Consider the following 27175-nt stretch of genomic DNA (forward strand, 5'->3'; position numbering starts at 1 on the left):
TTGAATATAGTTCACACTTACCTGGTACTGGTTAACTATGAAATATGAAACGAATTATACTGAAATCATTTAAGGGGAGGCGATCTTTTGTGCGTAATTATAGAGGGTCATGGGATTCACTCTATCATTATAAAAAAAAATACGTCTCTTTCATGTAACGACATTTTCTGGCAACATTTTCTAACCTTTTGCGTTTTTGTTTGCTGGGGGAAGCAGAAATAAGATGTTCATAATGTAAGAACAAATTAACTTAAAATCAGCCGAAATTAGCTCAAAAATCGGCCCACAGATGGACAAATTAGCCCTAAAATGGTAAAATTCAGCAAATGGTCTAGTGCCCTCTGGAAAATCACCAAATTTTGGTGATTCCTTAACCAGGATAAGCACTTGCAGGGGTCATCGCCCATTCCCAGGCGGTCTCCCATCCAAGTACTAACCGGGCCCGACGTTGCTTAACTTCGGTGATCGGACGAGAACCGGTGTATTCAACGTGGTATGGCCGTAGACATTTGAAGATGCGAATTTAGCTTACTTATAGCTACAGCATTGACCTTTCTTTCAATCGTTTCCGAAATACTGTGCAGTGCACAAATTTGTAACATCTTCTCATGAAACTTACAAGTAACTCTAATCAAATTGGGCATGGTTCTGATGAGATTCCAGTCTTTTCATTTTAGGAACTATAATAAATCACGGGTTGCACTTCCGGTCAGCGTAAGTTTACCAAATTTAGCGCCACTTTCACAAAGTAAATTGGTCGTCTTTGGCAAGTCATGAGTAAAATAATTAGAAACGTATTATTCCGCCGATTTATCACTTTGGTTCGGGCTATCTTCAGTAGATAGCAAAAAAATGAAAAAAAAAAAAATGCACCAAATAAAACCAACACCCCTTGACACATTAACAAACAAACAAAGCGCGTCATTTTCATTTTGCAATGGCAAGTCACGAATAAAATTAGAAACGTATTCCGCCGATTTATCACTTTGGTTCGAGCTATCTTCAGTAGATAGCAAAAAAAAAAAAAACAAAAACAAAAAACATCGCAACACATAAAACCAACACCCCTTGACATACTAACAAACAAACAAAAATTTAAGCAAACAAACAAACAAACAAACAACATTTTGCATGTTCAGAAGCACATGTACCGGTAACACATAAGATGTGACATGTTTTATTTATTTGATTTTGTACCTGAATCGCATTGACCATGTTGACTTTTGTGTACGTCATACACGCACGAGCCAGCATCAAGCGCGTATGCGGTTGAAACAATGACTTCAGCTTACGCGTACGCATTACGCACGTGATACGCATTACAATAGTTATTGTCACTTGACAACAATCAAAACAATCCCGGACAGCAGTTTGTCAACACGTGTTTTGAAAATGTTCTGCTCTGTTCAGCTGCAGCTATAGATGATAGGCCTACTGAGATTTCACTCTCATCTAATTACGTCTCATTTATTTTTTCACCACAAGAAAATGCGTCTATAATAATGGGGAAAGGAGAAATTTCTACTTGAACAGTAATTGTTGAAGATGCCTGATCTTTGCAAGTACGTCGTACTCCATAAAAATAGTAAGTTTCAGCAGGATAACTACTTTTTTTTTTTTTTTGTTTTGATACTGATAAAATTGAAAATCACAGAATTTCAGTTGTGAGTAGGCCTATTATAAAACCGTTCAAAGTTTTGGTCTCCCATCCAACAGCTGACCACGATCGACTCAATGTTGGTGCTGTGTGGAGGCGCTCTGTGATCTGATAGCCATTAATTTTAAGTTGTTATGCCGTGGTGTTCCAGAAATTGAGAAAAAAATCCCATTTTGAACAAAGTCGTTTTGTAGATAGAAAAAAATCATCACAGCAGATAGAGGACACAAAAACGATCAAGAGTAAAAAAAAAAGAAGAAGGATCAGAATGCAAAAGTCTACAGCACCCGGTATTCCCAGGCGGTCTCCCATCCAAGTACTAACCGGGCCCGACGTTGCTTAACTTCGGTGATCGGACGAGAACCGGTGTATTCAACGTGGTATGGCCGTAGACATTTGAAGATGCGAATTTAGCTTACTTATAGCTACAGCATTGACCTTTCTTTCAATCGTTTCCGAAATACTGTGCAGTGCACAAATTTGTAACATCTTCTCATGAAACTTACAAGTAACTCTAATCAAATTGGGCATGGTTCTGATGAGATTCCAGTCTTTTCATTTTAGGAACTATAATAAATCACGGGTTGCACTTCCGGTCAGCGTAAGTTTACCAAATTTAGCGCCACTTTCACAAAGTAAATTGGTCGTCTTTGGCAAGTCATGAGTAAAATAATTAGAAACGTATTATTCCGCCGATTTATCACTTTGGTTCGGGCTATCTTCAGTAGATAGCAAAAAAATGAAAAAAAAAATGCACCAAATAAAACCAACACCCCTTGACACATTAACAAACAAACAAAGCGCGTCATTTTCATTTTGCAATGGCAAGTCACGAATAAAATTAGAAACGTATTCCGCCGATTTATCACTTTGGTTCGAGCTATCTTCAGTAGATAAAAAAAAAAAAAAAAAAAAAAAAAATGAAATAAATCGCAACACATAAAACCAACACCCCTTGACATACTAACAAACAAACAAAAATTTAAGCAAACAAACAAACAACAAACAAACAACATTTTGCATGTTCAGAAGCACATGTACCGGTAACACATAAGATGTGACATGTTTTATTTATTTGATTTTGTACCTGAATCGCATTGACCATGTTGACTTTGTGTACGTCATACACGCACGAGCCAGCATCAAGCGCGTATGCGGTTGAAACAATGACTTCAGCTTACGCGTACGCATTACGCACGTGATACGCATTACAATAGTTATTGTCACTTGACAACAATCAAAACAATCCCGGACAGCAGTTTGTCAACACGTGTTTTGAAAATGTTCTGCTCTGTTCAGCTGCAGCTATAGATGATAGGCCTACTGAGATTTCACTCTCATCTAATTACGTCTCATTTATTTTTTCACCACAAGAAAATGCGTCTATAATAATGGGGAAAGGAGAAATTTCTACTTGAACAGTAATTGTTGAAGATGCCTGATCTTTGCAAGTACGTCGTACTCCATAAAAATAGTAAGTTTCAGCAGGATAACTACTTTTTTGTTGATTTGTTTTGATACTGATAAAATTGAAAATCACAGAATTTCAGTTGTGAGTAGGCCTATTATAAAACCGTTCAAAGTTTTGGTCTCCCATCCAACAGCTGACCACGATCGACTCAATGTTGGTGCTGTGTGGAGGCGCTCTGTGATCTGATAGCCATTAATTTTAAGTTGTTATGCCGTGGTGTTCCAGAAATTGAGAAAAAAAATCCCATTTTGAACAAAGTCGTTTTGTAGATAGAAAAAAAATCATCACAGCAGATAGAGGACACAAAACGATCAAGAGAAAAAAAAAAAAAGAAGGAACAGAATGCAAAAATCTACAGCACCCGGTATTCCCAGGCGGTCTCCCATCCAAGTACTAACCGGGCCCGACGTTGCTTAACTTCGGTGATCGGACGAGAACCGGTGTATTCAACGTGGTATGGCCGTAGACATTTGAAGATGCGAATTTAGCTTACTTATAGCTACAGCATTGACCTTTCTTTCAATCGTTTCCGAAATACTGTGCAGTGCACAAATTTGTAACATCTTCTCATGAAACTTACAAGTAACTCTAATCAAATTGGGCATGGTTCTGATGAGATTCCAGTCTTTTCATTTTAGGAACTATAATAAATCACGGGTTGCACTTCCGGTCAGCGTAAGTTTACCAAATTTAGCGCCACTTTCACAAAGTAAATTGGTCGTCTTTGGCAAGTCATGAGTAAAATAATTAGAAACGTATTATTCCGCCGATTTATCACTTTGGTTCGGGCTATCTTCAGTAGATAGCAAAAAATGAAAAAAAAATGCACCAAATAAAACCAACACCCCTTGACACATTAACAAACAAACAAAGCGCGTCATTTTCATTTTGCAATGGCAAGTCACGAATAAAATTAGAAACGTATTCCGCCGATTTATCACTTTGGTTCGAGCTATCTTCAGTAGATAGCAAAAAAAAAAAAAAAAAAAAATGAAATAAATCGCAACACATAAAACCAACACCCCCTTGACATACTAACAAACAAACAAAAATTTAAGCAAACAAACAAACAAACAAACAACATTTTGCATGTTCAGAAGCACATGTACCGGTAACACATAAGATGTGACATGTTTTATTTATTTGATTTTGTACCTGAATCGCATTGACCATGTTGACTTTGTGTACGTCATACACGCACGAGCCAGCATCAAGCGCGTATGCGGTTGAAACAATGACTTCAGCTTACGCGTACGCATTACGCACGTGATACGCATTACAATAGTTATTGTCACTTGACAACAATCAAAACAATCCCGGACAGCAGTTTGTCAACACGTGTTTTGAAAATGTTCTGCTCTGTTCAGCTGCAGCTATAGATGATAGGCCTACTGAGATTTCACTCTCATCTAATTACGTCTCATTTATTTTTTCACCACAAGAAAATGCGTCTATAATAATGGGGAAAGGAGAAATTTCTACTTGAACAGTAATTGTTGAAGATGCCTGATCTTTTTGCAAGTACGTCGTACTCCATAAAAATAGTAAGTTTCAGCAGGATAACTACTTTTTTGTTGATTTGTTTTGATACTGATAAAATTGAAAATCACAGAATTTCAGTTGTGAGTAGGCCTATTATAAAACCGTTCAAAGTTTTGGTCTCCCATCCAACAGCTGACCACGATCGACTCAATGTTGGTGCTGTGTGGAGGCGCTCTGTGATCTGATAGCCATTAATTTTAAGTTGTTATGCCGTGGTGTTCCAGAAATTGAGAAAAAAAATCCCATTTTGAACAAAGTCGTTTTGTAGATAGAAAAAAAATCATCACAGCAGATAGAGGACACAAAAACGATCAAGAGTAAAAAAAAAAAGAAGGATCAGAATGCAAAGTCTACAGCACCCGGTATTCCCAGGCGGTCTCCCATCCAAGTACTAACCGGGCCCGACGTTGCTTAACTTCGGTGATCGGACGAGAACCGGTGTATTCAACGTGGTATGGCCGTAGACATTTGAAGATGCGAATTTAGCTTACTTATAGCTACAGCATTGACCTTTCTTTCAATCGTTTCCGAAATACTGTGCAGTGCACAAATTTGTAACATCTTCTCATGAAACTTACAAGTAACTCTAATCAAATTGGGCATGGTTCTGATGAGATTCCAGTCTTTTCATTTTAGGAACTATAATAAATCACGGGTTGCACTTCCGGTCAGCGTAAGTTTACCAAATTTAGCGCCACTTTCACAAAGTAAATTGGTCGTCTTTGGCAAGTCATGAGTAAAATAATTAGAAACGTATTATTCCGCCGATTTATCACTTTGGTTCGGGCTATCTTCAGTAGATAGCAAAAAATGCACCAAATAAAACCAACACCCCTTGACACATTAACAAACAAACAAAGCGCGTCATTTTCATTTTGCAATGGCAAGTCACGAATAAAATTAGAAACGTATTCCGCCGATTTATCACTTTGGTTCGAGCTATCTTCAGTAGATAGCAAAAAAAAAAAAAAAAAAAAAAATGAAATAAATCGCAACACATAAAACCAACACCCCTTGACATACTAACAAACAAACAAAAATTTAAGCAAACAAACAAACAAACAAACAACATTTTGCATGTTCAGAAGCACATGTACCGGTAACACATAAGATGTGACATGTTTTATTTATTTGATTTTGTACCTGAATCGCATTGACCATGTTGACTTTGTGTACGTCATACACGCACGAGCCAGCATCAAGCGCGTATGCGGTTGAAACAATGACTTCAGCTTACGCGTACGCATTACGCACGTGATACGCATTACAATAGTTATTGTCACTTGACAACAATCAAAACAATCCCGGACAGCAGTTTGTCAACACGTGTTTTGAAAATGTTCTGCTCTGTTCAGCTGCAGCTATAGATGATAGGCCTACTGAGATTTCACTCTCATCTAATTACGTCTCATTTATTTTTTCACAAGAAAATGCGTCTATAATAATGGGGAAAGGAGAAATTTCTACTTGAACAGTAATTGTTGAAGATGCCTGATCTTTGCAAGTACGTCGTACTCCATAAAAATAGTAAGTTTCAGCAGGATAACTACTTTTTTGTTGATTTGTTTTGATACTGATAAAATTGAAAATCACAGAATTTCAGTTGTGAGTAGGCCTATTATAAAACCGTTCAAAGTTTTGGTCTCCCATCCAACAGCTGACCACGATCGACTCAATGTTGGTGCTGTGTGGAGGCGCTCTGTGATCTGATAGCCATTAATTTTAAGTTGTTATGCCGTGGTGTTCCAGAAATTGAGAAAAAAAGTCCCATTTTGAACAAAGTCGTTTTGTAGATAGAAAAAAAATCATCACAGCAGATAGAGGACACAAAAACGATCAAGAGTAAAAAAAAAAAAGAAGGATCAGAATGCAAAGTCTACAGCACCCGGTATTCCCAGGCGGTCTCCCATCCAAGTACTAACCGGGCCCGACGTTGCTTAACTTCGGTGATCGGACGAGAACCGGTGTATTCAACGTGGTATGGCCGTAGACATTTGAAGATGCGAATTTAGCTTACTTATAGCTACAGCATTGACCTTTCTTTCAATCGTTTCCGAAATACTGTGCAGTGCACAAATTTGTAACATCTTCTCATGAAACTTACAAGTAACTCTAATCAAATTGGGCATGGTTCTGATGAGATTCCAGTCTTTTCATTTTAGGAACTATAATAAATCACGGGTTGCACTTCCGGTCAGCGTAAGTTTACCAAATTTAGCGCCACTTTCACAAAGTAAATTGGTCGTCTTTGGCAAGTCATGAGTAAAATAATTAGAAACGTATTATTCCGCCGATTTATCACTTTGGTTCGGGCTATCTTCAGTAGATAGCAAAAAAAAAAAAAAAAAAAATGCACCAAATAAAACCAACACCCTTGACACATTAACAAACAAACAAAGCGCGTCATTTTCATTTTGCAATGGCAAGTCACGAATAAAATTAGAAACGTATTCCGCCGATTTATAACTTTGAAACAAGCTATCTTCAGTAGATAGCAAAAAAAAAAAAAAAAAAAAAATGAAATAAATCGCAACACATAAAACCAACACCCCTTGACATACTAACAAACAAACAAAAATTTAAGCAAACAAACAAACAAACAAACAACATTTTGCATGTTCAGAAGCACATGTACCGGTAACACATAAGATGTGACATGTTTTATTTATTTGATTTTGTACCTGAATCGCATTGACCATGTTGACTTTGTGTACGTCATACACGCACGAGCCAGCATCAAGCGCGTATGCGGTTGAAACAATGACTTCAGCTTACGCGTACGCATTACGCACGTGATACGCATTACAATAGTTATTGTCACTTGACAACAATCAAAACAATCCCGGACAGCAGTTTGTCAACACGTGTTTTGAAAATGTTCTGCTCTGTTCAGCTGCAGCTATAGATGATAGGCCTACTGAGATTTCACTCTCATCTAATTACGTCTCATTTATTTTTTCACCACAAGAAAATGCGTCTATAATAATGGGGAAAGGAGAAATTTCTACTTGAACAGTAATTGTTGAAGATGCCTGATCTTTGCAAGTACGTCGTACTCCATAAAAATAGTAAGTTTCAGCAGGATAACTACTTTTTGTTGATTTGTTTTGATACTGATAAAATTGAAAATCACAGAATTTCAGTTGTGAGTAGGCCTATTATAAAACCGTTCAAAGTTTTGGTCTCCCATCCAACAGCTGACCACGATCGACTCAATGTTGGTGCTGTGTGGAGGCGCTCTGTGATCTGATAGCCATTAATTTTAAGTTGTTATGCCGTGGTGTTCCAGAAATTGAGAAAAAAATCCCATTTTGAACAAAGTCGTTTTGTAGATAGAAAAAAATCATCACAGCAGATAGAGGACACAAAAACGATCAAGAGTAAAAAAAAAAAAAAGAAGGATCTTAAAGCAAAAGCCTACAGCACCCGGTATTCCCAGGCGGTCTCCCATCCAAGTACTAACCGGGCCCGACGTTGCTTAACTTCGGTGATCGGACGAGAACCGGTGTATTCAACGTGGTATGGCCGTAGACATTTGAAGATGCGAATTTAGCTTACTTATAGCTACAGCATTGACCTTTCTTTCAATCGTTTCCGAAATACTGTGCAGTGCACAAATTTGTAACATCTTCTCATGAAACTTACAAGTAACTCTAATCAAATTGGGCATGGTTCTGATGAGATTCCAGTCTTTTCATTTTAGGAACTATAATAAATCACGGGTTGCACTTCCGGTCAGCGTAAGTTTACCAAATTTAGCGCCACTTTCACAAAGTAAATTGGTCGTCTTTGGCAAGTCATGAGTAAAATAATTAGAAACGTATTATTCCGCCGATTTATCACTTTGGTTCGGGCTATCTTCAGTAGATAGCAAAAAATGAAAAAAAATGCACCAAATAAAACCAACACCCCTTGACACATTAACAAACAAACAAAGCGCGTCATTTTCATTTTGCAATGGCAAGTCACGAATAAAATTAGAAACGTATTCCGCCGATTTATCACTTTGGTTCGAGCTATCTTCAGTAGATAGCAAAAAAAAAAAAAAAAAAAAAAAATGAAATAAATCGCAACACATAAAACCAACACCCCTTGACATACTAACAAACAAACAAAAATTTAAGCAAACAAACAAACAAACAAACAACATTTTGCATGTTCAGAAGCACATGTACCGGTAACACATAAGATGTGACATGTTTTATTTATTTGATTTTGTACCTGAATCGCATTGACCATGTTGACTTTGTGTACGTCATACACGCACGAGCCAGCATCAAGCGCGTATGCGGTTGAAACAATGACTTCAGCTTACGCGTACGCATTACGCACGTGATACGCATTACAATAGTTATTGTCACTTGACAACAATCAAAACAATCCCGGACAGCAGTTTGTCAACACGTGTTTTGAAAATGTTCTGCTCTGTTCAGCTGCAGCTATAGATGATAGGCCTACTGAGATTTCACTCTCATCTAATTACGTCTCATTTATTTTTCGCCACAAGAAAATGCGTCTATAATAATGGGGAAAGGAGAAATTTCTACTTGAACAGTAATTGTTGAAGATGCCTGATCTTTGCAAGTACGTCGTACTCCATAAAAATAGTAAGTTTCAGCAGGATAACTACTTTTTTGTTGATTTGTTTTGATACTGATAAAATTGAAAATCACAGAATTTCAGTTGTGAGTAGGCCTATTATAAAACCGTTCAAAGTTTTGGTCTCCCATCCAACAGCTGACCACGATCGACTCAATGTTGGTGCTGTGTGGAGGCGCTCTGTGATCTGATAGCCATTAATTTTAAGTTGTTATGCCGTGGTGTTCCAGAAATTGAGAAAAAAATCCCATTTTGAACAAAGTCGTTTTGTAGATAGAAAAAAAATCATCACAGCAGATAGAGGACACAAAAACGATCAAGAGTAAAAAAAAAAAAAGAAGGATCAGAATGCAAAAGTCTACAGCACCCGGTATTCCCAGGCGGTCTCCCATCCAAGTACTAACCGGGCCCGACGTTGCTTAACTTCGGTGATCGGACGAGAACCGGTGTATTCAACGTGGTATGGCCGTAGACATTTGAAGATGCGAATTTAGCTTACTTATAGCTACAGCATTGACCTTTCTTTCAATCGTTTCCGAAATACTGTGCAGTGCACAAATTTGTAACATCTTCTCATGAAACTTACAAGTAACTCTAATCAAATTGGGCATGGTTCTGATGAGATTCCAGTCTTTTCATTTTAGGAACTATAATAAATCACGGGTTGCACTTCCGGTCAGCGTAAGTTTACCAAATTTAGCGCCACTTTCACAAAGTAAATTGGTCGTCTTTGGCAAGTCATGAGTAAAATAATTAGAAACGTATTATTCCGCCGATTTATCACTTTGGTTCGGGCTATCTTCAGTAGATAGCAAAAAATGAAAAAAAAATGCACCAAATAAAACCAACACCCCTTGACACATTAACAAACAAACAAAGCGCGTCATTTTCATTTTGCAATGGCAAGTCACGAATAAAATTAGAAACGTATTCCGCCGATTTATCACTTTGGTTCGAGCTATCTTCAGTAGATAGCAAAAAAAAAAAAAAAAAAAAAAAAAAAAATGAAATAAATCGCAACACATAAAACCAACACCCCTTGACATACTAACAAACAAACAAAAATTTAAGCAAACAAACAAACAAACAAACAACATTTTGCATGTTCAGAAGCACATGTACCGGTAACACATAAGATGTGACATGTTTTATTTATTTGATTTTGTACCTGAATCGCATTGACCATGTTGACTTTGTGTACGTCATACACGCACGAGCCAGCATCAAGCGCGTATGCGGTTGAAACAATGACTTCAGCTTACGCGTACGCATTACGCACGTGATACGCATTACAATAGTTATTGTCACTTGACAACAATCAAAACAATCCCGGACAGCAGTTTGTCAACACGTGTTTTGAAAATGTTCTGCTCTGTTCAGCTGCAGCTATAGATGATAGGCCTACTGAGATTTCACTCTCATCTAATTACGTCTCATTTATTTTTTCACCACAAGAAAATGCGTCTATAATAATGGGGAAAGGAGAAATTTCTACTTGAACAGTAATTGTTGAAGATGCCTGATCTTTGCAAGTACGTCGTACTCCATAAAAATAGTAAGTTTCAGCAGGATAACTACTTTTTTGTTGATTTGTTTTGATACTGATAAAATTGAAAATCACAGAATTTCAGTTGTGAGTAGGCCTATTATAAAACCGTTCAAAGTTTTGGTCTCCCATCCAACAGCTGACCACGATCGACTCAATGTTGGTGCTGTGTGGAGGCGCTCTGTGATCTGATAGCCATTAATTTTAAGTTGTTATGCCGTGGTGTTCCAGAAATTGAGAAAAAAAATCCCATTTTGAACAAAGTCGTTTTGTAGATAGAAAAAAAATCATCACAGCAGATAGAGGACACAAAAACGATCAAGAGTAAAAAAAAAAAAAAAAAGAAGGATCAGAATGCAAAAGTCTACAGCACCCGGTATTCCCAGGCGGTCTCCCATCCAAGTACTAACCGGGCCCGACGTTGCTTAACTTCGGTGATCGGACGAGAACCGGTGTATTCAACGTGGTATGGCCGTAGACATTTGAAGATGCGAATTTAGCTTACTTATAGCTACAGCATTGACCTTTCTTTCAATCGTTTCCGAAATACTGTGCAGTGCACAAATTTGTAACATCTTCTCATGAAACTTACAAGTAACTCTAATCAAATTGGGCATGGTTCTGATGAGATTCCAGTCTTTTCATTTTAGGAACTATAATAAATCACGGGTTGCACTTCCGGTCAGCGTAAGTTTACCAAATTTAGCGCCACTTTCACAAAGTAAATTGGTCGTCTTTGGCAAGTCATGAGTAAAATAATTAGAAACGTATTATTCCGCCGATTTATCACTTTGGTTCGGGCTATCTTCAGTAGATAGCAAAAAAAAAAATGAAAAAAAATGCACCAAATAAAACCAACACCCCTTGACACATTAACAAACAAACAAAGCGCGTCATTTTCATTTTGCAATGGCAAGTCACGAATAAAATTAGAAACGTATTCCGCCGATTTATCACTTTGGTTCGAGCTATCTTCAGTAGATAAAAAAAAAAAAAAAAAAAAAAAAAAAAAATGAAATAAATCGCAACACATAAAACCAACACCCCTTGACATACTAACAAACAAACAAAAATTTAAGCAAACAAACAAACAAACAAACAACATTTTGCATGTTCAGAAGCACATGTACCGGTAACACATAAGATGTGACATGTTTTATTTATTTGATTTTGTACCTGAATCGCATTGACCATGTTGACTTTGTGTACGTCATACACGCACGAGCCAGCATCAAGCGCGTATGCGGTTGAAACAATGACTTCAGCTTACGCGTACGCATTACGCACGTGATACGCATTACAATAGTTATTGTCACTTGACAACAATATCAAAACAATCCCGGACAGCAGTTTGTCAACACGTGTTTTGAAAATGTTCTGCTCTGTTCAGCTGCAGCTATAGATGATAGGCCTACTGAGATTTCACTCTCATCTAATTACGTCTCATTTATTTTTTCACCACAAGAAAATGCGTCTATAATAATGGGGAAAGGAGGAATTTCTACTTGAACAGTAATTGTTGAAGATGCCTGATCTTTGCAAGTACGTCGTACTCCATAAAAATAGTAAGTTTCAGCAGGATAACTTTTTTGTTGATTTGTTTTGATACTGATAAAATTGAAAATCACAGAATTTCAGTTGTGAGTAGGCCTATTATAAAACCGTTCAAAGTTTTGGTCTCCCATCCAACAGCTGACCACGATCGACTCAATGTTGGTGCTGTGTGGAGGCGCTCTGTGATCTGATAGCCATTAATTTTAAGTTGTTATGCCGTGGTGTTCCAGAAATTGAGAAAAAAATCCCATTTTGAACAAAGTCGTTTTGTAGATAAAAAAATCATCACAGCAGATAGAGGACACAAAAACGATCAAGAGTAAAAAAAAAAAAGAAGGATCAGAATGCAAAAGTCTACAGCACCCGGTATTCCCAGGCGGTCTCCCATCCAAGTACTAACCGGGCCCGACGTTGCTTAACTTCGGTGATCGGACGAGAACCGGTGTATTCAACGTGGTATGGCCGTAGACATTTGAAGATGCGAATTTAGCTTACTTATAGCTACAGCATTGACCTTTCTTTCAATCGTTTCCGAAATACTGTGCAGTGCACAAATTTGTAACATCTTCTCATGAAACTTACAAGTAACTCTAATCAAATTGGGCATGGTTCTGATGAGATTCCAGTCTTTTCATTTTAGGAACTATAATAAATCACGGGTTGCACTTCCGGTCAGCGTAAGTTTACCAAATTTAGCGCCACTTTCACAAAGTAAATTGGTCGTCTTTGGCAAGTCATGAGTAAAATAATTAGAAACGTATTATTCCGCCGATTTATCACTTTGGTTCGGGCTATCTTCAGTAGATAGCAAAAAATGAAAAAAAAATGCACCAAATAAAACCAACACCCCTTGACACATTAACAAACAAACAAAGCGCGTCATTTTCATTTTGCAATGGCAAGTCACGAATAAAATTAGAAACGTATTCCGCCGATTTATCACTTTGGTTCGAGCTATCTTCAGTAGATAGCAAAAAAAAAAAAAAAAAAAAAAAAAAAAAAAAAAAAAAAAAAAAAAAAATAAACAATAAAAAACAACACCAACAAACAAACAAACAAACAAACAAACAAACAAAACATTTTGCATGTTCAGAAGCACATGTACCGGTAACACATAAGATGTGACATGTTTTATTTATTTGATTTTGTACCTGAATCGCATTGACCATGTTGACTTTGTGTACGTCATACACGCACGAGCCAGCATCAAGCGCGTATGCGGTTGAAACAATGACTTCAGCTTACGCGTACGCATTACGCACGTGATACGCATTACAATAGTTATTGTCACTTGACAACAATCAAAACAATCCCGGACAGCAGTTTGTCAACACGTGTTTTGAAAATGTTCTGCTCTGTTCAGCTGCAGCTATAGATGATAGGCCTACTGAGATTTCACTCTCATCTAATTACGTCTCATTTATTTTTTCACCACAAGAAAATGCGTCTATAATAATGGGGAAAGGAGAAATTTCTACTTGAACAGTAATTGTTGAAGATGCCTGATCTTTGTAAGTACGTCGTACTCCATAAAAATAGTAAGTTTCAGCAGGATAACTACTTTTTTGTTGATTTGTTTTGATACTGATAAAATTGAAAATCACAGAATTTCAGTTGTGAGTAGGCCTATTATAAAACCGTTCAAAGTTTTGGTCTCCCATCCAACAGCTGACCACGATCGACTCAATGTTGGTGCTGTGTGGAGGCGCTCTGTGATCTGATAGCCATTAATTTTAAGTTGTTATGCCGTGGTGTTCCAGAAATTGAGAAAAAAAAATCCCATTTTGAACAAAGTCGTTTTGTAGATAGAAAAAAAATCATCACAGCAGATAGAGGACACAAAAACGATCAAGAGTAAAAAAAAAAGAAGGATCAGAATGCAAAAGTCTACAGCACCCGGTATTCCCAGGCGGTCTCCCATCCAAGTACTAACCGGGCCCGACGTTGCTTAACTTCGGTGATCGGACGAGAACCGGTGTATTCAACGTGGTATGGCCGTAGACATTTGAAGATGCGAATTTAGCTTACTTATAGCTACAGCATTGACCTTTCTTTCAATCGTTTCCGAAATACTGTGCAGTGCACAAATTTGTAACATCTTCTCATGAAACTTACAAGTAACTCTAATCAAATTGGGCATGGTTCTGATGAGATTCCAGTCTTTTCATTTTAGGAACTATAATAAATCACGGGTTGCACTTCCGGTCAGCGTAAGTTTACCAATTTAGCGCCACTTTCACAAAGTAAATTGGTCGTCTTTGGCAAGTCATGAGTAAAATAATTAGAAACGTATTATTCCGCCGATTTATCACTTTGGTTCGGGCTATCTTCAGTAGATAGCAAAAAATGAAAAAAAAATGCACCAAATAAAACCAACCCCCCCTTGACACATTAACAAACAAACAAAGCGCGTCATTTTCATTTTGCAATGGCAAGTCACGAATAAAATTAGAAACGTATTCCGCCGATTTATCACTTTGGTTCGAGCTATCTTCAGTAGATAGCAAAAAAAAATGAAATAAATCGCAACACATAAAACCAACACCCCTTGACATACTAACAAACAAACAAAAATTTAAGCAAACAAACAAACAAACAAACAACATTTTGCATGTTCAGAAGCACATGTACCGGTAACACATAAGATGTGACATGTTTTATTTATTTGATTTTGTACCTGAATCGCATTGACCATGTTGACTTTGTGTACGTCATACACGCACGAGCCAGCATCAAGCGCGTATGCGGTTGAAACAATGACTTCAGCTTACGCGTACGCATTACGCACGTGATACGCATTACAATAGTTATTGTCACTTGACAACAATCAAAACAATCCCGGACAGCAGTTTGTCAACACGTGTTTTGAAAATGTTCTGCTCTGTTCAGCTGCAGCTATAGATGATAGGCCTACTGAGATTTCACTCTCATCTAATTACGTCTCATTTATTTTTTCACCACAAGAAAATGCGTCTATAATAATGGGGAAAGGAGAAATTTCTACTTGAACAGTAATTGTTGAAGATGCCTGATCTTTGCAAGTACGTCGTACTCCATAAAAATAGTAAGTTTCAGCAGGATAACTACTTTTTTGTTGATTTGTTTTGATACTGATAAAATTGAAAATCACAGAATTTCAGTTTGTGTAGTAGTAGGCCTATTATAAAACCGTTCAAAGTTTTGGTCTCCCATCCAACAGCTGACCACGATCGACTCAATGTTGGTGCTGTGTGGAGGCGCTCTGTGATCTGATAGCCATTAATTTTAAGTTGTTATGCCGTGGTGTTCCAGAAATTGAGAAAAAAAATCCCATTTTGAACAAAGTCGTTTTGTAGATAGAAAAAAAATCATCACAGCAGATAGAGGACACAAAAACGATCAAGAGTAAAAAAAAAAAGAAGGATCAGAATGCAAAAGTCTACAGCACCCGGTATTCCCAGGCGGTCTCCCATCCAAGTACTAACCGGGCCCGACGTTGCTTAACTTCGGTGATCGGACGAGAACCGGTGTATTCAACGTGGTATGGCCGTAGACATTTGAAGATGCGAATTTAGCTTACTTATAGCTACAGCATTGACCTTTCTTTCAATCGTTTCCGAAATACTGTGCAGTGCACAAATTTGTAACATCTTCTCATGAAACTTACAAGTAACTCTAATCAAATTGGGCATGGTTCTGATGAGATTCCAGTCTTTTCATTTTAGGAACTATAATAAATCACGGGTTGCACTTCCGGTCAGCGTAAGTTTACCAAATTTAGCGCCACTTTCACAAAGTAAATTGGTCGTCTTTGGCAAGTCATGAGTAAAATAATTAGAAACGTATTATTCCGCCGATTTATCACTTTGGTTCGAGCTATCTTCAGTAGATAGCAAAAAAAAAAAAAAAAAAATGCACCAAATAAAACCAACACCCCTTGACACATTAACAAACAAACAAAGCGCGTCATTTTCATTTTGCAATGGCAAGTCACGAATAAAATTAGAAACGTATTCCGCCGATTTATCACTTTGGTTCGAGCTATCTTCAGTAAAAAAAAAAAAAAAAAAAAAAAAAAAAAAAAAAATGAAATAAATCGCAACACATAAAACCAACACACCAATGACATACTAACAAAAAAACAAAAATTTAAACAAACACACAAACAAACAACATTTTCCATATAATATGTGATATGTTTTATTTATTTGATTTTGTACCTGAATCGCATTGACCATGTTGACTTTGTGTACGTCATACACGCACGAGCCAGCATCAAGCGCGTATGCGGTTGAAACAATGACTTCAGCTTACGCGTACGCATTACGCACGTGATACGCATTACAATAGTTATTGTCACTTGACAACAATCAAAACAATCCCGGACAGCAGTTTGTCAACACGTGTTTTGAAAATGTTCTGCTCTGTTCAGCTGCAGCTATAGATGATAGGCCTACTGAGATTTCACTCTCATCTAATTACGTCTCATTTATTTTTTCACCACAAGAAAATGCGTCTATAATAATGGGGAAAGGAGAAATTTCTACTTGAACAGTAATTGTTGAAGATGCCTGATCTTTGCAAGTAAGTACGTCGTACTCCATAAAAATAGTAAGTTTCAGCAGGATAACTACTTTTTTGTTGATTTGTTTTGATACTGATAAAATTGAAAATCACAGAATTTCAGTTGTGTGTAGTTTGTTGAATTTATCTCACAATTACCAGTAGGCCTATTATAAAACCGTTCAAAGTTTTGGTCTCCCATCCAACAGCTGACCACGATCGACTCAATGTTGGTGCTGTGTGGAGGCGCTCTGTGATCTGATAGCCATTAATTTTAAGTTGTTATGCCGTGGTGTTCCAGAAATTGAGAAAAAAAAATCCCATTTTGAACAAAGTCGTTTTGTAGATAGAAAAAAAATCATCACAGCAGATAGAGGACACAAAAACGATCAAGAGTAAAAAAAAAAAGAAGGATCAGAATGCAAAAGTCTACAGCACCCGGTATTCCCAGGCGGTCTCCCATCCAAGTACTAACCGGGCCCGACGTTGCTTAACTTCGGTGATCGGACGAGAACCGGTGTATTCAACGTGGTATGGCCGTAGACATTTGAAGATGCGAATTTAGCTTACTTATAGCTACAGCATTGACCTTTCTTTCAATCGTTTCCGAAATACTGTGCACAAATTTGTAACATCTTCTCATGAAACTTACAAGTAACTCTAATCAAATTGGGCATGGTTCTGATGAGATTCCAGTCTTTTCATTTTAGGAACTATAATAAATCACGGGTTGCACTTCCGGTCAGCGTAAGTTTACCAAATTTAGCGCCACTTTCACAAAGTAAATTGGTCGTCTTTGGCAAGTCATGAGTAAAATAATTAGAAACGTATTATTCCGCCGATTTATCACTTTGGTTCGGGCTATCTTTAGAAAAAAAATGAAAAAAAAAAATGCACCAAATAAAACCAACACCCCTTGACACATTAACAAACAAACAAAGCGCGTCATTTTCAGCAATGGCAAGTCACGAATAAAATTAGAAACGTATTCCGCCGATTTACCACATTGGCTCAGTAGATAACAAACAAAAAAAAAAAAAAAAAAAAAAAATGAAATAAATCGCAACACATAAAACCAACACCCCTTGACATACTAACAAACAAACAAAAATTTAAGCAAACAAACAAACAAACATTTTGCATGTTCAGAAGCACATGTACCGGTAACACATAAGATGTGACATGTTTTATTTATTTGATTTTGTACCTGAATCGCATTGACCATGTTGACTTTGTGTACGTCATACACGCACGAGCCAGCATCAAGCGCGTATGCGGTTGAAACAATGACTTCAGCTTACGCGTACGCATTACGCACGTGATACGCATTACAATAGTTATTGTCACTTGACAACAATCAAAACAATCCCGGACAGCAGTTTGTCAACACGTGTTTTGAAAATGTTCTGCTCTGTTCAGCTGCAGCTATAGATGATAGGCCTACTGAGATTTCACTCTCATCTAATTACGTCTCATTTATTTTTTCACCACAAGAAAATGCGTCTATAATAATGGGGAAAGGAGAAATTTCTACTTGAACAGTAATTGTTGAAGATGCCTGATCTTTGCAAGTAGGTACGTCGTACTCCATAAAAATAGTAAGTTTCAGCAGGATAACTACTTGTTTTGTTGATTTGTTTTGATACTGATAAAATTGAAAATCACAGAATTTCAGTTGTGTAGTAGTTTGTTGAATTTATCTCACAATTACCAGTAGGCCTATTATAAAACCGTTCAAAGTTTTGGTCTCCCATCCAACAGCTGACCACGATCGACTCAATGTTGGTGCTGTGTGGAGGCGCTCTGTGATCTGATAGCCATTAATTTTAAGTTGTTATGCCGTGGTGTTCCAGAAATTGAGAAAAAAAAAATCCCATTTTGAACAAAGTCGTTTTGTAGATAGAAAAAAAATCATCACAGCAGATAGAGGACACAAAAACGATCAAGAGTAAAAATAAAAAAGAAGGATCAGAATGCAAAAGTCTACAGCACCCGGTATTCCCAGGCGGTCTCCCATCCAAGTACTAACCGGGCCCGACGTTGCTTAACTTCGGTGATCGGACGAGAACCGGTGTATTCAACGTGGTATGGCCGTAGACATTTGAAGATGCGAATTTAGCTTACTTATAGCTACAGCATTGACCTTTCTTTCAATCGTTTCCGAAATACTGTGCAGTGCACAAATTTGTAACATCTTCTCATGAAACTTACAAGTAACTCTAATCAAATTGGGCATGGTTCTGATGAGATTCCAGTCTTTTCATTTTAGGAACTATAATAAATCACGGGTTGCACTTCCGGTCAGCGTAAGTTTACCAAATTTAGCGCCACTTTCACAAAGTAAATTGGTCGTCTTTGGCAAGTCATGAGTAAAATAATTAGAAACGTATTATTCCGCCGATTTATCACTTTGGTTCGAGCTATCTTCAGTAGATAGCTGAAAAAAAATGCACCAAAAAAACCAACAAACAAACAAACAAACAAAGCGCGTCATTTTCATTTTGCAATGGCAAGTCACGAATAAAATTAGAAACGTATTCCGCCGATTTATCACTTTGGTTCGAGCTATCTTCAGTAGATAGCAAAAAAAAAAAAAAAAAAAAAAAATGAAATAAACGCAACACATAAAACCAACACCCCTTGACATACTAACAAACAAACAAAAATTTAAGCAAACAAACAAACAAACAAACAACATTTTGCATGTTCAGAAGCACATGTACCGGTAACACATAAGATGTGACATGTTTTATTTATTTGATTTTGTACCTGAATCGCATTGACCATGTTGACTTTGTGTACGTCATACACGCACGAGCCAGCATCAAGCGCGTATGCGGTTGAAACAATGACTTCAGCTTACGCGTACGCATTACGCACGTGATACGCATTACAATAGTTATTGTCACTTGACAACAATCAAAACAATCCCGGACAGCAGTTTGTCAACACGTGTTTTGAAAATGTTCTGCTCTGTTCAGCTGCAGCTATAGATGATAGGCCTACTGAGATTTCACTCTCATCTAATTACGTCTCATTTATTTTTTCACCACAAGAAAATGCGTCTATAATAAATGGGGAAAGGAGAAATTTCTACTTGAACAGTAATTGTTGAAGATGCCTGATCTTTGCAAAGGCCTACGGTACGTCGTACTCCATAAAAATAGTAAGTTTCATCAGGATAACTACTTTTTTGTTGATTTGTTTTGATACTGATAAAATTGAAAATCACAGAATTTCAGTTGTGTTGTAGTTTGTTGAATTTATCTCACAATTACCAGTAGGCCTATTATAAAACCGTTCAAAGTTTTGGTCTCCCATCCAACAGCTGACCACGATCGACTCAATGTTGGTGCTGTGTGGAGGCGCTCTGTGATCTGATAGCCATTAATTTTAAGTTGTTATGCCGTGGTGTTCCAGAAATTGAGAAAAAAAATCCCATTTTGAACAAAGTCGTTTTGTAGATAGAAAAAAAATCATCACAGCAGATAGAGGACACAAAAACGATCAAGAGTAAAAAAAAAAAGAAGGATCAGAATGCAAAGTCTACAGCACCCGGTATTCCCAGGCGGTCTCCCATCCAAGTACTAACCGGGCCCGACGTTGCTTAACTTCGGTGATCGGACGAGAACCGGTGTATTCAACGTGGTATGGCCGTAGACATTTGAAGATGCGAATTTAGCTTACTTATAGCTACAGCATTGACCTTTCTTTCAATCGTTTCCGAAATACTGTGCAGTGCACAAATTTGTAACATCTTCTCATGAAACTTACAAGTAACTCTAATCAAATTGGGCATGGTTCTGATGAGATTCCAGTCTTTTCATTTTAGGAACTATAATAAATCACGGGTTGCACTTCCGGTCAGCGTAAGTTTACCAAATTTAGCGCCACTTTCACAAAGTAAATTGGTCGTCTTTGGCAAGTCATGAGTAAAATAATTAGAAACGTATTATTCCGCCGATTTATCACTTTGGTTCGAGCTATCTTCAGTAGATAGCAAAAAAAAAAAAAAAATGCACCAAAAAAACCAACACCCCTTGACACATTAACAAACAAACAAAGCGCGTCATTTTCATTTTGCAATGGCAAGTCACGAATAAAATTAGAAACGTATTCCGCCGATTTATCACTTTGGTTCGAGCTATCTTCAGTAGATAGCAAAAAAAAAAAAAAAAAAAAAAAAATGAAATAAATCGCAACACATAAAACCAACACCCCTTGACATACTAACAAACAAACAAAAAATAAGCAAACAAACAAACAAACAAACAACATTTTGCATGTTCAGAAGCACATGTACCGGTAACACATAAGATGTGACATGTTTTATTTATTTGATTTTGTACCTGAATCGCATTGACCATGTTGACTTTGTGTACGTCATACACGCACGAGCCAGCATCAAGCGCGTATGCGGTTGAAACAATGACTTCAGCTTACGCGTACGCATTACGCACGTGATACGCATTACAATAGTTATTGTCACTTGACAACAATCAAAACAATCCCGGACAGCAGTTTGTCAACACGTGTTTTGAAAATGTTCTGCTCTGTTCAGCTGCAGCTATAGATGATAGGCCTACTGAGATTTCACTCTCATCTAATTACGTCTCATTTATTTTTCACCACAAGAAAATGCGTCTATAATAAATGGGGAAAGGAGAAATTTCTACTTGAACAGTAATTGTTGAAGATGCCTGATCTTTGCCAAGTACGTCGTACTCCATAAAAATAGTAAGTTTCATCAGGATAACTACTTTTTTGTTGATTTGTTTTGATACTGATAAAATTGAAAATCACAGAATTTCAGTTGTGTTGTAGTTTGTTGAATTTATCTCACAATTACCAGTAGGCCTATTATAAAACCGTTCAAAGTTTTGGTCTCCCATCCAACAGCTGACCACGATCGACTCAATGTTGGTGCTGTGTGGAGGCGCTCTGTGATCTGATAGCCATTAATTTTAAGTTGTTATGCCGTGGGTTCCAGAAATTGAGAAAAAAATCCCATTTTGAACAAAGTCGTTTTGTAGATAGAAAAAAATCATCACAGCAGATAGAGGACACAAAAACGATCAAGAGTAAAAAAAAAAAGAAGGATCAGAATGCAAAAGTCTACAGCACCCGGTATTCCCAGGCGGTCTCCCATCCAAGTACTAACCGGGCCCGACGTTGCTTAACTTCGGTGATCGGACGAGAACCGGTGTATTCAACGTGGTATGGCCGTAGACATTTGAAGATGCGAATTTAGCTTACTTATAGCTACAGCATTGACCTTTCTTTCAATCGTTTCCGAAATACTGTGCACAAATTTGTAACATCTTCTCATGAAACTTACAAGTAACTCTAATCAAATTGGGCATGGTTCTGATGAGATTCCAGTCTTTTCATTTTAGGAACTATAATAAATCACGGGTTGCACTTCCGGTCAGCGTAAGTTTACCAAATTTAGCGCCACTTTCACAAAGTAAATTGGTCGTCTTTGGCAAGTCATGAGTAAAATAATTAGAAACGTATTATTCCGCCGATTTATCACTTTGGTTCGAGCTATCTTCAGTAGATAGCAAAAAAAAAAAAAAAAAAAAATGCACCAAATAACACCAACACCCCTTGACACATTAACAAACAAACAAAGCGCGTCATTTTCATTTTGCAAAAGTCACGAATAAAATTAGAAACGTATTCCGCCGATTTATCACTTTGGTTCGAGCTATCTTCAGTAGATAGCAAAAAAAAAAAAAAAAAAAAAAGAAGAAATAAATCGCAACACATAAAACCAACACACCCAAAACATACTAACAAACAAACAAAAATTTAAGCAAACAAACAAACAAACAAACAACATTTTGCATGTTCAGAAGCACATGTACCGGTAACACATAAGATGTGACATGTTTTATTTATTTGATTTTGTACCTGAATCGCATTGACCATGTTGACTTTGTGTACGTCATACACGCACGAGCCAGCATCAAGCGCGTATGCGGTTGAAACAATGACTTCAGCTTACGCGTACGCATTACGCACGTGATACGCATTACAATAGTTATTGTCACTTGACAACAATCAAAACAATCCCGGACAGCAGTTTGTCAACACGTGTTTTGAAAATGTTCTGCTCTGTTCAGCTGCAGCTATAGATGATAGGCCTACTGAGATTTCACTCTCATCTAATTACGTCTCATTTATTTTTTCACCACAAGAAAATGCGTCTATAATAAATGGGGAAAGGAGAAATTTCTACTTGAACAGTAATTGTTGAAGATGCCTGATCTTTGCAAAGGCCTACGTACGTACTCCATAAAAATAGTAAGTTTCAGCAGGATAACTACTTTTTTGTTGATTTGTTTTGATACTGATAAAATTGAAAATCACAGAATTTCAGTTGTGTTGTAGTTTGTTGAATTTATCTCACAATTACCAGTAGGCCTATTATAAAACCGTTCAAAGTTTTGGTCTCCCATCCAACAGCTGACCACGATCGACTCAATGTTGGTGCTGTGTGGAGGCGCTCTGTGATCTGATAGCCATTAATTTTAAGTTGTTATGCCGTGGTGTTCCAGAAATTGAAAAAAAAAAAATCCCATTTGAACAAAGTCGTTTTGTAGATAGAAAAAAAATCATCACAGCAGATAGAGGACACAAAAACGATCAAGAAAAAAAAAAAAAAAGAAGGATCAGAATGCAAAAGTCTACAGCACCCGGTATTCCCAGGCGGTCTCCCATCCAAGTACTAACCGGGCCCGACGTTGCTTAACTTCGGTGATCGGACGAGAACCGGTGTATTCAACGTGGTATGGCCGTAGACATTTGAAGATGCGAATTTAGCTTACTTATAGCTACAGCATTGACCTTTCTTTCAATCGTTTCCGAAATACTGTGCACAAATTTGTAACATCTTCTCATGAAACTTACAAGTAACTCTAATCAAATTGGGCATGGTTCTGATGAGATTCCAGTCTTTTCATTTTAGGAACTATAATAAATCACGGGTTGCACTTCCGGTCAGCGTAAGTTTACCAAATTTAGCGCCACTTTCACAAAGTAAATTGGTCGTCTTTGGCAAGTCATGAGTAAAATAATTAGAAACGTATTATTCCGCCGATTTATCACTTTGGTTCGAGCTATCTTCAGTAGATACAAAAAAATGAAAAAAAAATGCACCAAATAAAAAACAAAACAAACAAACAAAGCGCGTCAAAAAAGTCACGAAAAAATTAGAAATATTCCGCCGAATCACTTTGGTTCGAGCTATCTTCAGTAGATAGCAAAAAAAAAAAAAAAAACAAACAAAAAACCTAACACCACATAAAACCAACACCCCTTGACATACTAACAAACAAACAAAAATTTAAGCAAACAAACAACATTTTGCATGTTCAGAAGCACATGTACCGGTAACACATAAGATGTGACATGTTTTATTTATTTGATTTTGTACCTGAATCGCATTGACCATGTTGACTTTGTGTACGTCATACACGCACGAGCCAGCATCAAGCGCGTATGCGGTTGAAACAATGACTTCAGCTTACGCGTACGCATTACGCACGTGATACGCATTACAATAGTTATTGTCACTTGACAACAATCAAAACAATCCCGGACAGCAGTTTGTCAACACGTGTTTTGAAAATGTTCTGCTCTGTTCAGCTGCAGCTATAGATGATAGGCCTACTGAGATTTCACTCTCATCTAATTACGTCTCATTTATTTTTTCACCACAAGAAAATGCGTCTATAATATAAATGGGGAAAGGAGAAATTTCTACTTGAACAGTAATTGTTGAAGATGCCTGATCTTTGCAAGTAGGCCTACGGTACGTCGTACTCCGTAAAAATAGTAAGTTTCATCAGGATAACTACTTTTTTGTTGATTTGTTTTGATACTGATAAAATTGAAAATCACAGAATTTCAGTTGTGTTGTAGTTTGTTGAATTTATCTCACAATTACCAGTAGGCCTATTATAAAACCGTTCAAAGTTTTGGTCTCCCATCCAACAGCTGACCACGATCGACTCAATGTTGGTGCTGTGTGGAGGCGCTCTGTGATCTGATATCCATTAATTTTAAGTTGTTATGCCGTGGGTTCCAGAAATTGAGAAAAAAAAATCCCATTTGAACAAAATCGTTATGTAGAAAGAAAAAAAATCATCACAGCAGATAGAGGACACAAAAACGATCAAGAGTAAAAAAAAAAGAAGGATCAGAATGCAAAGTCTACAGCACCCGGTATTCCCAGGCGGTCTCCCATCCAAGTACTAACCGGGCCCGACGTTGCTTAACTTCGGTGATCGGACGAGAACCGGTGTATTCAACGTGGTATGGCCGTAGACATTTGAAGATGCGAATTTAGCTTACTTATAGCTACAGCATTGACCTTTCTTTCAATCGTTTCCGAAATACTGTGCACAAATTTGTAACATCTTCTCATGAAACTTACAAGTAACTCTAATCAAATTGGGCATGGTTCTGATGAGATTCCAGTCTTTTCATTTTAGGAACTATAATAAATCACGGGTTGCACTTCCGGTCAGCGTAAGTTTACCAAATTTAGCGCCACTTTCACAAAGTAAATTGGTCGTCTTTGGCAAGTCATGAGTAAAATAATTAGAAACGTATTATTCCGCCGATTTATCACTTTGGTTCGAGCTATCTTCAGTAGATAGCAAAAAAAAAAAAAAAAAACCAAATAAAAAAAAACAAACAAACAAACAACAAGAAAAGAAGAAAAAAAGAAAGAAAGAAAGAAAAACCAAAGAATACTAACAAACAAACAAAAATTTAAGCAAACAAACAAACAAACAAACAACATTTTGCATGTTCAGAAGCACATGTACCGGTAACACATAAGATGTGACATGTTTTATTTATTTGATTTTGTACCTGAATCGCATTGACCATGTTGACTTTGTGTACGTCATACACGCACGAGCCAGCATCAAGCGCGTATGCGGTTGAAACAATGACTTCAGCTTACGCGTACGCATTACGCACGTGATACGCATTACAATAGTTATTGTCACTTGACAACAATCAAAACAATCCCGGACAGCAGTTTGTCAACACGTGTTTTGAAAATGTTCTGCTCTGTTCAGCTGCAGCTATAGATGATAGTCCTACTGAGATTTCACTCTCATCTAATTACGTCTCATTTATTTTTTCACCACAAGAAAATGCGTCTATAATATAAATGGGGAAAGGAGAAATTTCTACTTGAACAGTAATTGTTGAAGATGCCTGATCTTTGCAAGTAGGCCTACGGTACGTCGTACTCCGTAAAAATAGTAAGTTTCATCAGGATAACTACTTTTTTGTTGATTTGTTTTGATACTGATAAAATTGAAAATCACAGAATTTCAGTTGTGTTGTAGTTTGTTGAATTTATCTCACAATTACCAGTAGGCCTATTATAAAACCGTTCAAAGTTTTGGTCTCCCATCCAACAGCTGACCACGATCGACTCAATGTTGGTGCTGTGTGGAGGCGCTCTGTGATCTGATATCCATTAATTTTAAGTTGTTATGCCGTGGGGTTCCAGAAATTGAGAAAAAAAATCCCATTTGAACAAAGTCGTTTTGTAGATAGAAAAAAAATCATCACAGCAGATAGAGGACACAAAAACGATCAAGAGTAAAAAAAAAAGAAGGATCAGAATGCAAAGTCTACAGCACCCGGTATTCCCAGGCGGTCTCCCATCCAAGTACTAACCGGGCCCGACGTTGCTTAACTTCGGTGATCGGACGAGAACCGGTGTATTCAACGTGGTATGGCCGTAGACATTTGAAGATGCGAATTTAGCTTACTTATAGCTACAGCATTGACCTTTCTTTCAATCGTTTCCGAAATACTGTGCACAAATTTGTAACATAAAAAACAAAAAAAAAAAAAAAAAACAAAAAAAAAAAAAAAAGAAATAAATCGCAACACATAAAACCAACACCCCCTTGACATACTAACAAACAAACAAAAATTTAAGCAAACAAACAACATTTTGCATGTTCAGAAGCACATGTACCGGTAACACATAAGATGTGACATGTTTTATTTATTTGATTTTGTACCTGAATCGCATTGACCATGTTGACTTTGTGTACGTCATACACGCACGAGCCAGCATCAAGCGCGTATGCGGTTGAAACAATGACTTCAGCTTACGCGTACGCATTACGCACGTGATACGCATTACAATAGTTATTGTCACTTGACAACAATCAAAACAATCCCGGACAGCAGTTTGTCAACACGTGTTTTGAAAATGTTC

At 37.3% G+C, this 27175-nt stretch overlaps 17 non-coding genes and 1 pseudogene across 17 annotated transcripts; all 18 read right to left on the minus strand.

Annotated features, from left to right (window-relative positions):
• Nucleotides 1-394: 394 nt before the first annotated feature.
• On the minus strand, nucleotides 395-507 carry LOC140165203 (5S ribosomal RNA; annotated as a pseudogene).
• Nucleotides 508-1932: 1425 nt separating this feature from the next.
• Nucleotides 1933-2051, minus strand: LOC140165183 (5S ribosomal RNA). Its single transcript, XR_011860632.1, has one exon. It is a non-coding gene; the product is annotated as a 5S ribosomal RNA (ribosomal RNA).
• Nucleotides 2052-3477: 1426 nt separating this feature from the next.
• Nucleotides 3478-3596, minus strand: LOC140165202 (5S ribosomal RNA). Its single transcript, XR_011860650.1, has one exon. It is a non-coding gene; the product is annotated as a 5S ribosomal RNA (ribosomal RNA).
• A 1421-nt stretch (nucleotides 3597-5017) lies between these two features.
• Nucleotides 5018-5136, minus strand: LOC140165195 (5S ribosomal RNA). The gene has a single exon (XR_011860643.1). It is a non-coding gene; the product is annotated as a 5S ribosomal RNA (ribosomal RNA).
• Nucleotides 5137-6543: 1407 nt separating this feature from the next.
• On the minus strand, nucleotides 6544-6662 carry LOC140165206 (5S ribosomal RNA). Its single transcript, XR_011860651.1, has one exon. It is a non-coding gene; the product is annotated as a 5S ribosomal RNA (ribosomal RNA).
• A 1422-nt stretch (nucleotides 6663-8084) lies between these two features.
• Nucleotides 8085-8203, minus strand: LOC140165200 (5S ribosomal RNA). Its single transcript, XR_011860648.1, has one exon. It is a non-coding gene; the product is annotated as a 5S ribosomal RNA (ribosomal RNA).
• Nucleotides 8204-9624: 1421 nt separating this feature from the next.
• Nucleotides 9625-9743, minus strand: LOC140165216 (5S ribosomal RNA). The gene has a single exon (XR_011860661.1). It is a non-coding gene; the product is annotated as a 5S ribosomal RNA (ribosomal RNA).
• A 1433-nt stretch (nucleotides 9744-11176) lies between these two features.
• Nucleotides 11177-11295, minus strand: LOC140165217 (5S ribosomal RNA). Its single transcript, XR_011860662.1, has one exon. It is a non-coding gene; the product is annotated as a 5S ribosomal RNA (ribosomal RNA).
• Nucleotides 11296-12720: 1425 nt separating this feature from the next.
• On the minus strand, nucleotides 12721-12839 carry LOC140165184 (5S ribosomal RNA). Its single transcript, XR_011860633.1, has one exon. It is a non-coding gene; the product is annotated as a 5S ribosomal RNA (ribosomal RNA).
• A 1414-nt stretch (nucleotides 12840-14253) lies between these two features.
• On the minus strand, nucleotides 14254-14372 carry LOC140165185 (5S ribosomal RNA). The gene has a single exon (XR_011860634.1). It is a non-coding gene; the product is annotated as a 5S ribosomal RNA (ribosomal RNA).
• Nucleotides 14373-15784: 1412 nt separating this feature from the next.
• Nucleotides 15785-15903, minus strand: LOC140165186 (5S ribosomal RNA). Its single transcript, XR_011860635.1, has one exon. It is a non-coding gene; the product is annotated as a 5S ribosomal RNA (ribosomal RNA).
• Nucleotides 15904-17337: 1434 nt separating this feature from the next.
• LOC140165187 (5S ribosomal RNA) lies at nucleotides 17338-17456 on the minus strand. The gene has a single exon (XR_011860636.1). It is a non-coding gene; the product is annotated as a 5S ribosomal RNA (ribosomal RNA).
• Nucleotides 17457-18891: 1435 nt separating this feature from the next.
• Nucleotides 18892-19010, minus strand: LOC140165188 (5S ribosomal RNA). Its single transcript, XR_011860637.1, has one exon. It is a non-coding gene; the product is annotated as a 5S ribosomal RNA (ribosomal RNA).
• Nucleotides 19011-20454: 1444 nt separating this feature from the next.
• Nucleotides 20455-20573, minus strand: LOC140165189 (5S ribosomal RNA). Its single transcript, XR_011860638.1, has one exon. It is a non-coding gene; the product is annotated as a 5S ribosomal RNA (ribosomal RNA).
• Nucleotides 20574-22023: 1450 nt separating this feature from the next.
• LOC140165190 (5S ribosomal RNA) lies at nucleotides 22024-22142 on the minus strand. The gene has a single exon (XR_011860639.1). It is a non-coding gene; the product is annotated as a 5S ribosomal RNA (ribosomal RNA).
• Nucleotides 22143-23600: 1458 nt separating this feature from the next.
• On the minus strand, nucleotides 23601-23719 carry LOC140165191 (5S ribosomal RNA). Its single transcript, XR_011860640.1, has one exon. It is a non-coding gene; the product is annotated as a 5S ribosomal RNA (ribosomal RNA).
• Nucleotides 23720-25128: 1409 nt separating this feature from the next.
• On the minus strand, nucleotides 25129-25247 carry LOC140165193 (5S ribosomal RNA). The gene has a single exon (XR_011860641.1). It is a non-coding gene; the product is annotated as a 5S ribosomal RNA (ribosomal RNA).
• A 1326-nt stretch (nucleotides 25248-26573) lies between these two features.
• LOC140165194 (5S ribosomal RNA) lies at nucleotides 26574-26692 on the minus strand. Its single transcript, XR_011860642.1, has one exon. It is a non-coding gene; the product is annotated as a 5S ribosomal RNA (ribosomal RNA).
• Nucleotides 26693-27175: the final 483 nt, after the last annotated feature.

This window comes from Amphiura filiformis, chromosome 11 (genome assembly GCF_039555335.1).
Source record: "Amphiura filiformis chromosome 11, Afil_fr2py, whole genome shotgun sequence".
NCBI classification, from domain to species: domain Eukaryota; kingdom Metazoa; phylum Echinodermata; class Ophiuroidea; order Amphilepidida; family Amphiuridae; genus Amphiura; species Amphiura filiformis.